A 15,895-nucleotide genomic window follows, 5' to 3' on the forward strand; every position below is an offset into this window, starting at 1 on the left:
TTTGTTAAATGTACTAGTATTTGGGAGCGAGAAAGACAGTTCATCCTAAGAGCTAATCTACAGTCTGGCCCCAAGAGGGAGGGAGAATAGTTACAATTACTTTTAAGTTCTTCCCAACTCTGAGTTTCCAAGTATCTATGAAAATGATCCTTTCTTTTTAATCAAACTGGTCTATTTGCTTTTTTAAAATTTTGTACAGGGTATGCAGTTCAATATGGGCTTCTTACTACTACCATTTTTTACCTGAAACATTCTTTCAAGTCCTGCCTTTTATTTGACTCTTATTTTCAAAGTTAAGCTGAAGTCTCACCTTCTCCATGAACCTTTGCCTAGAGAATAATACCCACTCCCTCTAAATTCAAGAAATGTAAAGCATTGCTTTGTATGACAATCGTCTGTCTAACTGTCTGGTAATCTCTTTGAGATCAAAAAAATGGTGTTTCTTTCTCTGAGAAGTGTTCCCAACAGTATCTTCTTACATGCCGCAGAAAAATCCTTGTTTTCCTTTGTAAATGTAATTTTTTGCATATAGCTCTTATCGTATGTCAAAGTTAACTCTTGGAGATCAGAATCCCTCACTACTGAGGTGTGATGTAGTATCTTACTCATTTCTGCATACACACTATTTAGCCTGTGCCTATGACATTATTTTGTGATTGTCTATTTTTTCTTCATTTATGAGTATAGCCTTATTCTGACGTTTATTCTGTGAGCATTAAGGAGTCACGTGCTGTTTTTGTCCAGCAGGGGAAGAGGAAAGAGATAACATAATAAAGTAGTATTGTACAGTGATTAACCCGGAAATAGTGGGAAGGGTGGACTGGAAAGGTAATGAGGTTGTTAATTATAAAAATGGGTAAGACTGGCTGGTCTTTTCAGGCCAAGCCTATGGATATTATGTAGACACAGGAGACAAAGTTGCCTAGTGTTTGAAGCCCAGAAATGCATTTACCCAAAAAGGAATGAGCCCTTCCTACATGGGTTTGAAAGAAGTATATTTGAAAAGTGAAAAGAATCAAAGATGACATCAAGAGGATGCAGGATGAAGTTTTAGAAGCTAGAAATGCAAAGAGAGGGTCAAAGAGTGGGTAAAATAGAGCAAGTAAACAGCTCAGGGGAGCCAGGTGGAATTTTATAGAAATAAAAGGAAAGATGGTATAGAAACTTCATCTAGAATACATAAAAGAGAAACAAGCAATTCCAAGTTGAGATGATTTTGTATTTATGTCCTCAGTGTCTTAGTGCTTTGCTGATGAGCCTCTCTCTAAAAACACTTTTTTTAATGTATCTTATTTACAATTCTTTCTTTTATTTATGAAAATATTGAACGCTTCACAAATTTGTGTGTAATCCTTGCACAAGAGCCATGCTAATCTTCTCTGTATACTTCCAACTTTAGTATATGTGCTGCCGAAGCCAGCACAACAATTTTCTTAAATTATAAAATACCTATTTGTTTCTTTTAATTTAAATGAAATATAACTATTTTGTGTACATATTAATAAATCAAATAGCATATTCCATGGTGTTTTTGTACCAAATTACAATTAGAGTGTTTAATTTTTTTCTAGTACTAAAGATACAATATATAGTACATATACAAGGCTAACATCATTTTCTTATTATTTAATTATTTTTAATTAACAAAAATCCTATGTGTTTATGGTATATAACATGATGTTCTGAAATATGTATACATTGTAGAATAGCTAAATCAAGCTAATTAACCAAGCTAATTGCTTCACATGACCTTTTTTGTATCTTAAAGTCTACTTTTAGCAATTTTCAAGTGTACTTGAATTGTTATTAACTATATTGTTATTAACTATAGTCACTATGTTGTACAGTAGGTATTGTGAACTTAAAATGTTTCTTGAGCCGAATTGATCTGGAAGGGAGACAGTTTTGGCTAAAATATAAGGGATTATTTGTAGACAAGAGATAAAAATGTCTTTTCCCCTTAGAGATCAGAATACTAGCAGGAGGAGCTGGGATTTTCTTCAACTGTGTACAAATGGGGTGAACTGGAGTTAATAAACAGTGATCTTGTTGGGTGGGGCTAAGAAAGAAGGTGAGATAGGAATTGCTGGAAAACATTGACTTGTTTACAACTCATTGCAAGTAATTTAAATGAAATGAAACCATAACCTATATACGGTTTGTCCTTAAGAATGTCTTCTGTTATAATAAAATTTTGGGCTCAAGATGACCTGCACCAAAGTGGTCAAGGAGAAAGAAAAGAAGAAAACTCACGTTTTAATTAGAATTTTAGTCTTTCAGAAGAGAACCACTGCTCCAAGTCCTCAGGATGGTAATGAAACAAAGTCATAGGCATCCTTGCATTTGGACTTCTCTGTGTTTTATGCAGGTTTTGGATCAAGGTGCGTATAAAACCTGACTCTTCAAGTGTGACTTGGGTGCCTAGGACTGTGACACATCACAGATGGTAGAAAAGTAAACTGGTTTTGAGGAAGATAATGATGGTTGGAGCCTGACCGCATGAACGGAAGTGGCAGTGGCTCACAAAGCCTGTAGGGCTGGAGCCAAACGAGTATTCAGAAATAGAGGTTCAGATATCAGAATCAGCTAAGCTACTTATAGTTAGCAGCTAAGTTATGATTGAAGCCTTAACTGTAAAGGAGTTCCCTAAAGGAGCAAAAGACAGAACCTTTGTGAATTGCCATGTTTTGAGGGCCAGAGGAGGAAGAGAAGTAATGGAGAGAGATGGAGATTTCATGGAAAATGAGAATTAGGATACCACTGTGTCACAGAGTAAAATCAAGGTGTAGGGAGAGGTGGAGCAAAGGGTGCTCACACATGCATACACAAGTAAGGGCAGATATGTTAGGTTGGTCAGAGGTCTGCAATGCTACACAAAAGTTATGGGAAATGAGAACTTCAAACAAATGTCTGAAACTTGGGATTCTCCAATCTGCACTAGACTTATCTCAGATATTTTTAGAATCATTAAAACCATTGGCATTATTCTAATGCTGGTGTGGGAAATAATAGATACTTTGTTATTCTCCTGTGAGCAATTAATGTGGCAGATGAATGTTACGAATTAGTTCACATTGTTCTTTAGAGAGGTTTTGGGCGCATCTTATCCTCAGTTGACTTTAGTGTGCTGGGATTAATGTAATGTTCCCTAGGCACGTGGCCTCAGCCCCATAAAACAGGTTGTCACATTACCATGAATGACTATTATGAGATGCCTGGATGAGGATGGACACCACAGAGATCAAGTACATGCATATGATAATTAGAGCCCTTAGAAATAACTCTCCACTTAGAAGAAATATTTCCTTGTGGAAATGATGTGAAATGCCATTAGATATTTACAATCATATTACTTTTTAAAAGAGAGTAGATGAAAAGAGTGTTTGACCAGAAAGAGATGTTGACAGTGTACACCTTATATAATATCATGTAGAATGAATTATCACAGATATCAACACCTCAACATTCATCTTTACTTTTCCTCAGTCTGAATTTTCCTTCTTCCCATTCTCTGGACAAGTCCTTCTTGACATTCAAGACCCAGATCAGATGCCACTTCTTCTGTGATACCATTCCTGACTCACCCACTTCTAACTAGTCAATGCTCCTCTGAATTACCTCTGCATGTGGCTCCCTCCTCTGTGTAGAATTTGTTGAGTGCATTGAGTAATAACTCTTACAAGTGTATATCCTCCAGTACAGTACAGTTTATTTGAAGAGATGCATTTGCTTATTATAGTATTAATTCCTATCAAGCATAATATTTTCCATTTGAAAAAATTATTGTATGTGTTTGTTCATTCATTCAAAACATATTAATTGAATATCCTTTCTCTGCCAGGCACTGTGCTAGGGACAGTATCCTTGTATAGCTTATAGTCTGCATATAAACAACATCTATATAGAATGAATTTTTGGTTGAAAGACAAGGAATGTTAAAAATTCAAAGTACACTGAAATCAAAAAGAACCCATGGATGAAGTCGGATCAAAAACAACCATTACTGAGCTGTACAGTTCAGGAACTGCTTTTCACAATCTATTTCACTTAATCTTTCCGTCAACTCTGAGAGAGTTCTATGATTAATACTACTTTATAGGGGGAAAGGTGACATTTGGATAGTAAGTGAATTATCCATATAGCAGTTGAACAAAAGGGGAATTGTGGGTTTAATTTGGGACTTGAATACAGATTTTCCAGCTCTAAACCCTGTGGCCCATTACATTCCACTATGCAGTCCTCCTTCTTCAAAACACCACTCCTTATAGGATCACACGAGCAATCTCAAGGTCATGGAAATATCAGTGCTTCCATAGCCAAAAATTTTAGCAATAATCTCACAAACAATACAATGAGCTTATCTAATTGTCATATGGATTCAATAAAACAGATCTCAAATGTTACTTTTAAAAACTGAGCTCAAACTTTGTAAGATCAATACCTTATCCCTAAAACGAATATCAAATTTCACCAAAATAAATTGAATTGTTGACCAGGCATGGTGGCTCACACCTGTAATCCCAGCACCTTTTGAGGCCAAGGTGGGCAGATCCCTTGAAGCCAAGAGTTCAAGACCAGCCTGGTCAACATGGCGAAACTCTGTCTCTACTAAAAATACCAAAAAAAAAAAAAAAAAAAGAGCCATGCATGGTGTTGTACGCCTGTAGTCCCAGCTACTTGGGAGGCTGAGGCATGAGAATTGCTTGAGCCTGTGAGGTAGAAGCTGCAGTGAGCCGAGGTCGCACCACTGCACTCCAGCCTGGGTGACGGAGAGAGAATCTGTCTCAAACAAACAAACAAACAAATAAATAAATAAATAAATAATAACTTCAATTGTGAATTTATTGAGATGATTATTAAACTGTGCTAACTCACTGAGATGATATAGGGTCAGTTTACCTATGATCAAGGAAAATTCCCAATGAATTAATTGAAAGATAGTAGTGTCATTAAAAATAAAGATATAAAGCTATATTTATATTGAAGAAAATACAGGTTATGGAACAGCACTTGGAGTGTAACCTTATTTTTGTAGACTGTAATATATTATTCCTAGGAAAAAATATCTGGAAGAACATACAAAAATGTTTACAGAAGATTTATCTACATATTAAATGAATAACTTTTAAAAAATATTCTCTTTTCCAACTCTCTTAAATTTCTTATTAAAATAAATGCGTACAAGTTGAGTATCCCAAATGCTTGAAGGAAATACTCATTAGAGTATTTTGGATTTTGAATGTTTGGATTTGTGATGCTCAACCAGTATAATGCAAATATTCCAAAATCCTAAAAAAATCTGAAATTTGAAAAATGTCTGGTCCCAAACATTTAGGATAAAGGATATTCAACCAGTATTATTTGTATACTTTTTTAAGTTAAAAAGTCAATACAGGGACTATTACTGGGGTAGAGGAAAGGGAGATGAAAATGTGCCACCAGCCTGGGAGGGAAGTGAAATGAGTGATTTGGGAAAGACAGAAGTATTCATATAGTAAGCTGTAAGCAGTTTAATTCCCAGGCTGTCTCTGCCAATAGTGAGAATTAAACTGCAATTGCTTTGTTTTCATCTAGCTTTTGGCTAAAAACAGAATTAATAACAGCTGATTTTAGTAACACATTCTGTTTGCAGTAAGGACCTATATGGATCGAATTCCATTTAAACTATAATCTAGTTGTAAAATATGTTTGGCACTTTTCATTTTAACAACAGCATTTTTTTCCTACTGAAATCAAATCTTGTTCTGAGCATTTGAGCTGCATGTTGCTAAGAACTTGTGAGGCCACATTTCTACCATGTGGACATATTTTTAATCATCTAAGATTTGAATTTTGCATTATTCATTTCTCAGAAGTTTGGCTTGTGTGTAGCTTCATAGGGAAAAACAATTTAGCTTTGCTTCTAACATGTATTTTAATGTGTTCTACAAGGGCTCTGCATGATCTGACCTGCTGTCCTCTATAACTTCCCTGCATACTCCTTAACCCATTATATCCCACCACACTGACTTTGTTTAGGATCTTTAAATCCATCATCTACTTCCTCCCTCAGCACCTTTGCTCATGCTATTCCTTATGTCTGAGAATGCTGTTCCTGCCCTCCCTCTTCACCCAATATGCACACTTAAACTTTGGCTGACTAATTCCTACCCATCCATTACATGTGTGACCTCTTCAGGTCACAGCAGTTACGGAGCTATTGAAGGTTTGGGCACCTCAGTCCTGCAATCTTGGATTTTCCCTCTAGTGTTCCCTTGGGTCTATTTCCTGCTACCAATAAACTGCCTTATCCTCCATTCTTTATCTGTTGTGTGGTTTTTTTTTTTCCCCCTCAGCTTCATAGTTTTTACTACCTAACAGTTTACTATCTCAACTTCAACTTACTCCAGTCCCTTATTCTGTCTCCTGGGCTCTCTTTCTTACCATGTAAATTCATTCATTTCACACTGGGGAATAGTATAACCAGTGGGAATTACTATATTCTTATTTGCAGTGTCTAAGGAGCAATTCCCCATGGGCAGTATTGGGACTACTCAAAGGACAATCACATTTCTTCACTTTCAAGTTCAGAGTTTTGAGTGAAGTGGGGCAATTCATTGTAGCTCCTAAGTTTAAACTACAAGAAAAAAATCTGCCCGATAAAAAGTTATGAGACAGCCTTCCTTCTTATTTCTGCAATTTAAAATCAAGAAGACTTTTTTTCAAATGGATTCATTCAGTTAGATTTTGCTAACATTGGGTAAATGTTATAAAATTCTATTTTAAGTACCTCGTCTTAAACTTGGGTCACATCCACTATGAAAGATGAGGAAATTTCAATAATGTCAGCCTACTAGGCAATGATGCCAAGCCACTTTGACTTTCTCTTTCTTACCTAGTAAAGCTCAAATACTACATTAATAGTAAACCATCAGAGATGTTAGTAATGAAATATATCAGATATGTGTGTAAGTCAAAATTTCAGTATTTTATTAATATTGAAAAACATTTTGGACATTCAAAATGTTTTACTTATTACTATAAAAATGACAAATATTGTCAAAATAGTAATCAATCCCTGGTCAGGAAAGATAGCTATTTATTTTCATAGAAAAACCCAACTGAAGCATTTGGTTACAAGGTCAAAATGTACATGGAATTTCATTTTAATTTTAAGTACAAATAAAGTTAATGTCTTCAGAACTGATTAATTTCATGGTGAACAGATATTCACCTAATTAGTATAGACTAAACTATTCTTAAAACTGAAATGACTGGAGATTGAAAAGACAACTCAGTAATTTATTCTGCTTCAAACTCATTTCTTTTTTTTTTTTTTTTGAAATGAAGTTTCGCTCTTGTTGCCCAGGCTGCAGTGCAATGGCATGATCTTGGCTCACCGCAACCTCCGCCTCCTGGGTTCAAGCGATTCTCCTGCCTCAGCCTCCCAAGTAGCTGGCGTGCACCACCACGTCCAGCTAATTTGGTATTTTTAGTAGAAATGGGGTTTTTCCATGTTAGTCAGGCTGGTCTCAAACTCCTCATCTCAGATGACCTGTGCACCGTGGCCTCCCAAAGTGCTGGGATTACGGGTGTGAGCCACCACGTCCAGCCTTCAAACTCATTTCTAAGAATGTCAATGGTCATTGTATTGTTTTGCAAAAAGTGTATTTCTTGTTTTCTGGATAAATTTGGAATCACAATATTTTAAAATAATTATTATAACAAAATAAGTGATGTCATCTTTTTTTTTTTTTTTTTTTTTTTTTGAGGTAGAGTCTCACTATGTTGCCCAACCTGGAGTGTGTGGCATGATCTCAGCTCACCTCAGCCTCTGCCTCCCGGGTTCAAGTGATTCTCCTGCCTCAGCCTCCTGAGTAGTTCTGATTATAGGCACGTGCCACTATGCTTGACTAATTTTTGCATTTTTAGTAGAGACAAGATTTTACCATGTTGCTCAGGCTGATCGCGAATGCCTGACCTCATGTGATCTGCCCATCTTGTTCTCCCAAAGTGCTGGGATTACAGGCATGAGCCACCATGCCCAGCCAATCTCATCTTCATTAATGACTAAAGATAGAAATCTCAGGGCTTAAAATAATTAATTTTGTTATCTAACATATATTTAGTGACATTGATAAAACAAGACAGCTCATTTTCTGGATGATCACAATTTGGAATGGTCCTCAAGCAAGAGAAATATTCACAATCTTTACAATTAATATAAAACTAGAGAAGTTTGAGAGTTTCTTAATAAATTATGCATAAACTTACCATATGACCCAAAAATTTTACACCTACATATTTACCTCCCCAAAATAAAAATATATGTTCACACAAAGACTCGTACATGAAATTTTATAGCAGCATTATTCATAGCTAAAACTGGAAACAATCCAAATATTCATCAAATATTTAGACTGAGTAAACAAAAGGTAATATATTCATAAAATTCTATTTAACAATTAAAAGGACTGAACTAGTAATACAATATGGATGGATGAGTCTCATAAAAATTATGCTGAGTGAAAGAAGCCAGGTGCAGAAGACAACATGTCATGTATGTCCATTTATATTTAATTACCAGAAAACCAGAAAGTAGACCAGTGGTTGCCTAGAGCTAAGGGTGGGAACAGAGAGATTCACCATAAATGGGTAAAATGGAATGTTTTAGAGTAATGGAAATGTTCTGAATATGGATTATGATAGATTTAGTAAATTATATAAATATAGCAACTTCTGTGAGTTTGAGCTATAAAATTATTGAGCTGTACACTTACAAGGGGAGAATTTTATGATCTATAAATTATATCTCACTAAAGCTGTTAAAAATTATATGTGACAGTCACATATATTTTTTCCATATGCTCATGAAAATATTTGTTCCTTTTTTATGTTTGAAGTGCAGTTTGGGAGTCCTATGAAAAAATTATCTGGAAATTATTAGTGTTTCCTTAAAAAATTATTGTCTGATTTATTTGGATTTTCTTGCACTTTAATAGGAAGATAGTATTTTTTCTGGATGAGATGTTAGAGACATTCTTGAGTAATAGATTGAGAATGAATCTGGGATTCCTCAAAACATTTTACAGAGGAGAAAAATGAGGCTTAGAGAGGACAGCTGACCTAAAGTCAAACACAATTAAAGGCCAAGTTGATGTCAGAACCCCTCCTCTTTCTTCCACAACATATTATTAATAATATGAGATGCCCACAGCGGAGTTGAGAGCAAATGGCCTTTCTTAGAGCCTCCTGACATCTCATGGCCACTCAGCCTTAGTATACAAGGCCACTTGGCCACATTCTCAGGATAGTTTGGCCATTTCCCTCTAGTCCATGGAAGACTTTTGATGCTGTGAAATCTCCAAATGAACAACTATATACCGTCAGTACAGGGTATTTATGAACTAAGCAAATTACAAATAATTCATGAAAATGCCAAATGTCTAAACAAAGATGGTGGATAATACCATTGGTTCCAGTTTCATCTCATGTTTTTATTTGCAAAACTTAAAAAAAAAAAAAAAGATTTATTTGAGAAAACTGTGTGATTTTTCAACAGTGTTTTTATGGCCAAATTTCCTTTTTTTATCAAGAGTATTTTCAATTTGCTCCCTGGAACAATGTTTCACAGTAGAAATATGTAATCTTGCACATGCAGGATGTTTTAGTATTGGTAGAAGTAACATTTTCTGCTTTGTCCTGTAAATAATCATTCTGATTAAACAACCTCTATTCGGTCAACGGAATTTAATGAGTGCCCAAATTGGAGTTATCAAGAGAAGAAAAGAAAAAGAAGTATCAGTCCTTTTGGAAAATTACTCAGAGTAATATTAATTTAAATGATATATTTTCTATTTTTTGATACCTGATCACTCTGAGAATTGTAAGGACAGGATTTTTAAAAGTAAAGACAAACTTACCTACTTTCATCTTCATGAAAATCATTCTTTAACACAAGAAAGTCAATATTACACTTCATTGTCAAAAGAGGCTCATGTCTGGCATTCTATCAGCTGGGAGTGAGTGGGAAAGGTGTCAGAGACCTTGAGTATCAGTGTCCAGTACTTAGCTTTTCAGTGAAGATGAAATCATTACATGGTTTTATCTGTATTTACTATTAAGAATTTAGTTAAGTGTAGTAATTGTCTATTATAAATAGAAGAGTTGATAGTTTTGTTTCCCTGGTAAATAGCATTCATTATATAAGTAAATAATCTGGAAAATTAGAAATAAACATATATAATTTCACTTTTTCTTGGAAAAAATTTATTATAATATGATCAACATTTAAAAAATAGTACAATCAAAAGAGGCTGATTATGAACACAACTGGAAGATGCAAAAATGTTGGCTTTAATAACTACTGTGAAAATAGCAACAAAAAGCTACTGATGCATGCAACAAAACATATATTGTCAAGACATTTTAAGTGCAAGAGACCTTACATAAAACACTACATACTGTGTGATTTTATTTAATCAAAGAGTCTAGAACAGGCAAACTAATCTACGATAGTAAAATTAAGAACAATAGTTCCTGGGAGGATGTTGTGGGAATGAACTGGGAAGGGGCATGAGGAAATTTTCTGGGTTGATGATGATATTATAAATCTTGATAAAGGCTTGGGTTACATAGACGTATGGCATGTGGGGAAAACAGTAATGTATAGTTAAGATTTATGTATTTCATTGTACCTAAATTTTACATCAAAAGTAAAATATAAATAAATATTAAACTTTAGTTAATGGTATGCATACTGAAGTGTTTGGAGGTGAAGGTTACTGAAATTCAGTTGACATGGAAATTAATTAAAAATTAAGATGAATGGTGGACAGAGGGATGGAGAGATGAAATGTATATGATTGATGAGAAAGACAGGAATCATTGACTTTTGGTTGCTACCTTATGGATGTGCTCTGCACAATTCATGTTTTACGTATGTTTAAAATTTTTTATAATAAAATGTTGGAAAATAACTCATCTTTGATTTTAAATCTCTAAATATATTGATTAGATTTAAAGACACATAATTGATATTCAGAAGTTAGTAGTATTCCAGATGCAACATTTTACCTCATGGGTCTGCAGAAATAGTTCTCAAAAACCCTAATTGACAGAATTTGTTCACAGACCAAAATATGTGTAAAAGTCTCATGACAGGAAACTTAACAGAGTTTTGAGTGAAGTTTCTTTTCTCCATACTGTATTGAATATCTGTAAATGTCTTTCAAATGACATTGGGTCCATTAATTTTATTGTCAATGCACTGAATTTTAAAACAGTAATGGTTCTCAAACTTGAGTATTCACCAGAATACCCATACAGCTTGTCAAAATACAGATTGCTGCCCCCAGAGTTGCTAATTCAATAGATCTGGGATGGGGTCTGTGAATCTGTACTTCTCACAAGCTCCCGGATGATGCTGATTCTCTAATCCAGAGACCACACTTTCAGAGCCCTGGAATTGAGCCTAGCCCATCTTCCCCATCAAGAGCACTTCATACCATCACTTCTTAGTTTAAAGAGCAACGGAATGCAAGCAAATCAGCTCCATGAATTTTCATGAAAACAAGCAAAGAACAAAAAGAAGGGAAATGAGTCTTAAGTTCCTTAGCCTATTGGATTACTTTTCTGTGTATTAAAAAACAATAATGACTAAGAATCTACCATTTTTCCAAAGTGGTACAGAAAAAGTATTACAAAATAAATGTCTACACCTTGTATTTTTCTCCTTTCTTCCTTACCTGCTTTTGGTATATCTATCCTCATGGGATAAAAACTATTTTTTGTGACTAATTACACAAAACTAAAGGGACGTTTTCTATATATATTCTTTCTTTTACCCCTTTTATCAGGTTCAGAATCCGTCAAAAAGTAGCGTTATTTTACTAATTGTGCTAATCATGCTACACTGAAACAACTGACTTATTCATCTACCCAATTTACTAGAATGTCCAGTCTTTGCAATCAGACATATCATATTGAATTTGTGTCACTAATGCCTACTACCTAGTAGTTAATGAAAGGAATAAAATAAAAAGTAGATAAGTAAGAATGTATTTGCCCCAAGGTAAATATAAATTTTATTTAGTTTTTTTGGTTAGTTGAAGTTAACCAAGTCACTGTCCCACTTACCTTACAGCAGATACCTACATATGATCATTCATTGTGTGAGGTTACCTCTCTCACCTTCCCCTTCCAAAAAAAACCTCAGCACACTTCAAACTTTAAAGAGTAATTTTAGCATAATCAGACTGAGGGAATGTGTGCAATTGACACCTGTGTATGTCTAAGAATGAGGTGTCTTCTTAAGAATGAGAGACTGTTGACTTAGAAAGTAGTCTTTGAAAAGTAATTTTCCTACTTGGCTGTTGGTTGGGTTACAAAGTAGGTAATGTAGTTATTGCTCCTTTGGTAAAACTATTAACCTTGCCAAATGGTGCTGAAATGTCCACATTGGCAGGTTCAGTCTGTCTCATTCAATCACCCAAATTCACCAGACGGTGAAGCATTGGCCTGAGGAATCAAAGCACTGGGAATTCTGACCAAGGTGGAAACTGTGGTTGTTTTAGCTGAATTGGAACTCACTTGTGCAAACAACTGGGCAAACAGATAAAAAGTGCCCCATTAGGAAGAGAAGATTTTCCCCCTTGAACTTTTTGTAAAGTGATATTTCTTTCTAAGTTCAAAAGTAACTATCCTCTAGGTATTTGGTGACCAAAATGTCCTAATAAAAAGGTCACTACTTGACTCCTAGGAATTATCTTTATCTGTTTTATCATCTTTATTGGATCTATGGGTATTGCTTAGGTGTGGCTTTATGAAGGGAGTGCTCCAGGTGAACTGAGACTTTTAATATCCAGAACTCTGAGAACACATGTTGCATGTGGGAGCATGTCTTCCAGCTGGCAGACCTAAAACAAGGCATCTTGGAGAGGGAACGTGCTGTTCTGTTTGCCCTGGAGCAGAGATCATGGAATGCTGTCATCTGAGCTTCTTGCTAGCATATGTTCATGTATAAGTAAAGTCAAGTTTTGATTTTTTAAAAAAGCCCCCATTCCTTGGCACTGAGGCAGCTGTCTATGTGGCTTATCGGACTTTTACCACAGCTTTTATTCTGCACATTTTTTCAAAATGTAATTATTCTTTGGATTTATACAAATCTTCCTTTATTTAATAATTGTAATCAGAATTTTTTCTTGTGTTTTCTGATTTGTGTTTATAGAACACAAATAGGGATGCCTTCTGTCCACCTCTAAATCTGTGTACTATTAATTTACTGAAGTCCAGAATAGCTTTTCCTCTATATTCTTATTTAAATTCCCAACTCATCATATGGGATATATGTAATTTCCTTTGTAAATGAAGGATTACCGTGTCCAAAGTGTTTGTAGCTGAGTTCCTATCTAGCCTGCACCAGGCATCCTACTATCCTTAATTACCAGTAACAGCAGAATTAGGAGGCAGGGAAGATAAAAATGAAAGACGTGCAGTAAGAAGGGCAGGATGGGTGGGATGGCTTGAGGCATATGAGGAAAGGTCGGGATGGTAGGTTGGTTACCCTTGTCAAATCTTTCATTTGTGTAAGTAGCAACTATTTTTGCATGGCCTTTGTGAATGTGGCTAATGTATATAGTCACAAAAGATGGTTTGAAAGGTGCCATAGTAAAGATTATAAAATAGATAAAACAGATAAAGATGATAAAAAGATGGTTTGAATGAGTTTTGCACTGCATAAGCTGAACAACTGTCAGCGACATTCCTCTTTCTGGAAGACATGTTTGAGAGCAGCTATATGTTCACTGCCCACTAGTTCTTTGTAAGCACTCGGAAATTCCATACTGGGACCTAGTAAAACTCCATTACCAAAGAGTTGGGAAGACAGTGATGGAGAATCTGGGATTTTTAGAAAAGATGCCAGCTTGGAGGTCAGAGAGCTGGGATAAAATGAGATATATGGAATTGGTAGTTGGAACATAAGAACTTTAAATTCAGAAAGGATTTGCCTAACAATTATTCTGTGTTTCTGATTACAATTCTGCACATACACACATGCATGCACAGGCACATGCACATGCACACACACATGCACCCACCAACAATGTCCACCACCACCAAAGCAGTTTAATTCCTTCTACCTACTTTGTTCCTTCATACCATCATACCACTGCAGGAGGGGCCATGACTTTGTTCATCTCTACAACCACCTTACACCGACTCTCCTTCTGATGGAAGGTCGTGTAAGCATCAGTGTTTCAGCACTGATGAAAACAGTTTTAATACTGTCTAATATTACTTAATTGATAACGTCATTTAATTTTCATTTTCCTTACAGTATTTAGTTGAAGCTGCCATGGTTTTTTGTTATGAAAATTTCCACTAGCATCACTGACTTTCAGCTTGTCTTTGATAAGAAAAAGTCATTTTATGGACTATCACACAAGACTACACATTTCTATATAAGGATCAGGAACAACTGAAGATACTTGTACAATTGCCTCTGGCCACTCTCTTCACAGTGACTCTTCACTGTCACAGGAAAATTACTGAAACTCCATGGTTTTTTCCTTTTAATACCTTTCCTAGGATCTTGGTGGCAGGACAGGGAGAGTCATTTGAACAGAAAGCCTATGCTATGTGATCCCTTTTTGATTCCCTAAGAATTAAAGAAAATATTAAATTATTGCCAATCCCTATGTTTGCTTGTTTGCTTTTTTTTTTTTTTTAACTTTTAGGTTCAGGGGTACATGGGCAGGTTTGTTATACAGGGAAACTCATGTCACAGGAGTTTGTTGTACAGATTAATTTGTCACCCAGGTACTAGCCTAGTACCCAATGGTTATTTTTTCTGATCCTCTCCCTCCTCCCATCCTCCTCCTTCAAGTAGACACCAGTGTGTGTTGTTCCCCTCTTTGTGTCCCTATGTTCTCACCATTTAGCCCCCACTTATAAGTGAGAATGTGCAGTATTTGGTTTTCTGTTTTTGTGTTCGTTTACCAAGGATAATGGCCTCCAGCTCTATCTATGTTCCCACAGAGGACTTTCTCTTGTTCTTTTTTAAGATTATGGTTTGTATATCTTAGCATTAAAGTTTAATACAATCTGTTTCATATGCTATGATTTTTGGAAGCTTCTGACAGTAACTGCTCTGCTTAATACATAAACTTGAGATGTGACATCTTGACAGCTCCTTAATAAGCTGATGTGACCACAAAGGCATTGGAATGTTTTTTACTTGTAACCCACTGTCAGAGAAGAGCATAGACTATGTTTGAAACTTAGCATTGTCAGTTCTCAGAGTATAATAATTTCTGAAAGGACTGGCTAACTTTATGTATGCTGAGTGGTGAATATTAGTATTAGACACTGTTAAAACTAATTCTGCCAGTGCTGTAAGATGCTTGAATGACCTTCCATCACGAGAGTCTGTATAGGGTGGTTACAGAGATGAGGAAAGTCATAGCCCATTCTACAGTAGTGTAATGGCATGCCAGACAAGAGATTCAACTATGTTGTGTATGTAGATAATTTCTTCTGTTTTACTGCTAAGCGATATCTCACTGCAGGGATGAGCTACAGATATTTATCCGTTCAACTGTTGATGGACGTTTGGGTTTGTTTCTAGTTTGGCACTGCTTTAAATATTTGCACACAAGTTTTTGCACATACTTGTGTCTTCATTTCTTCCGAGTAAATACCTAGGAATGAAATTAATAGGTTATTAGCTAACTGGCAAGCATTTTCCCAAGAGGTTAAACCATTTAAAATTTGCACTCAAAATTTATGAGAGTTCCAGATGTACTACAGTTTGCCTAACACTTGGGATTAATAGTCTTTAATTTCAGCCATTCTTATGTGTAATATTTCACTGTGGTTTTAATTTGCATTTCCCTAATGACTTAGGATGTTAACC

General features: G+C 35.5%; 1 protein-coding gene across 1 annotated transcript in view; it reads left to right on the forward strand.

The window, feature by feature from the left end:
* LOC105521031 (target of Nesh-SH3) overlaps window positions 1–15,895 on the forward strand; it is a 117,180-nt gene that overhangs the window by 39,638 nt on the left and 61,647 nt on the right. The gene's annotated exons all lie outside the window — the stretch shown is intronic.

Source organism: Colobus angolensis, unplaced genomic scaffold, assembly GCF_000951035.1.
Source record: "Colobus angolensis palliatus isolate OR3802 unplaced genomic scaffold, Cang.pa_1.0 Scaffold393, whole genome shotgun sequence".
In the NCBI taxonomy this organism is placed as follows: domain Eukaryota; kingdom Metazoa; phylum Chordata; class Mammalia; order Primates; family Cercopithecidae; genus Colobus; species Colobus angolensis.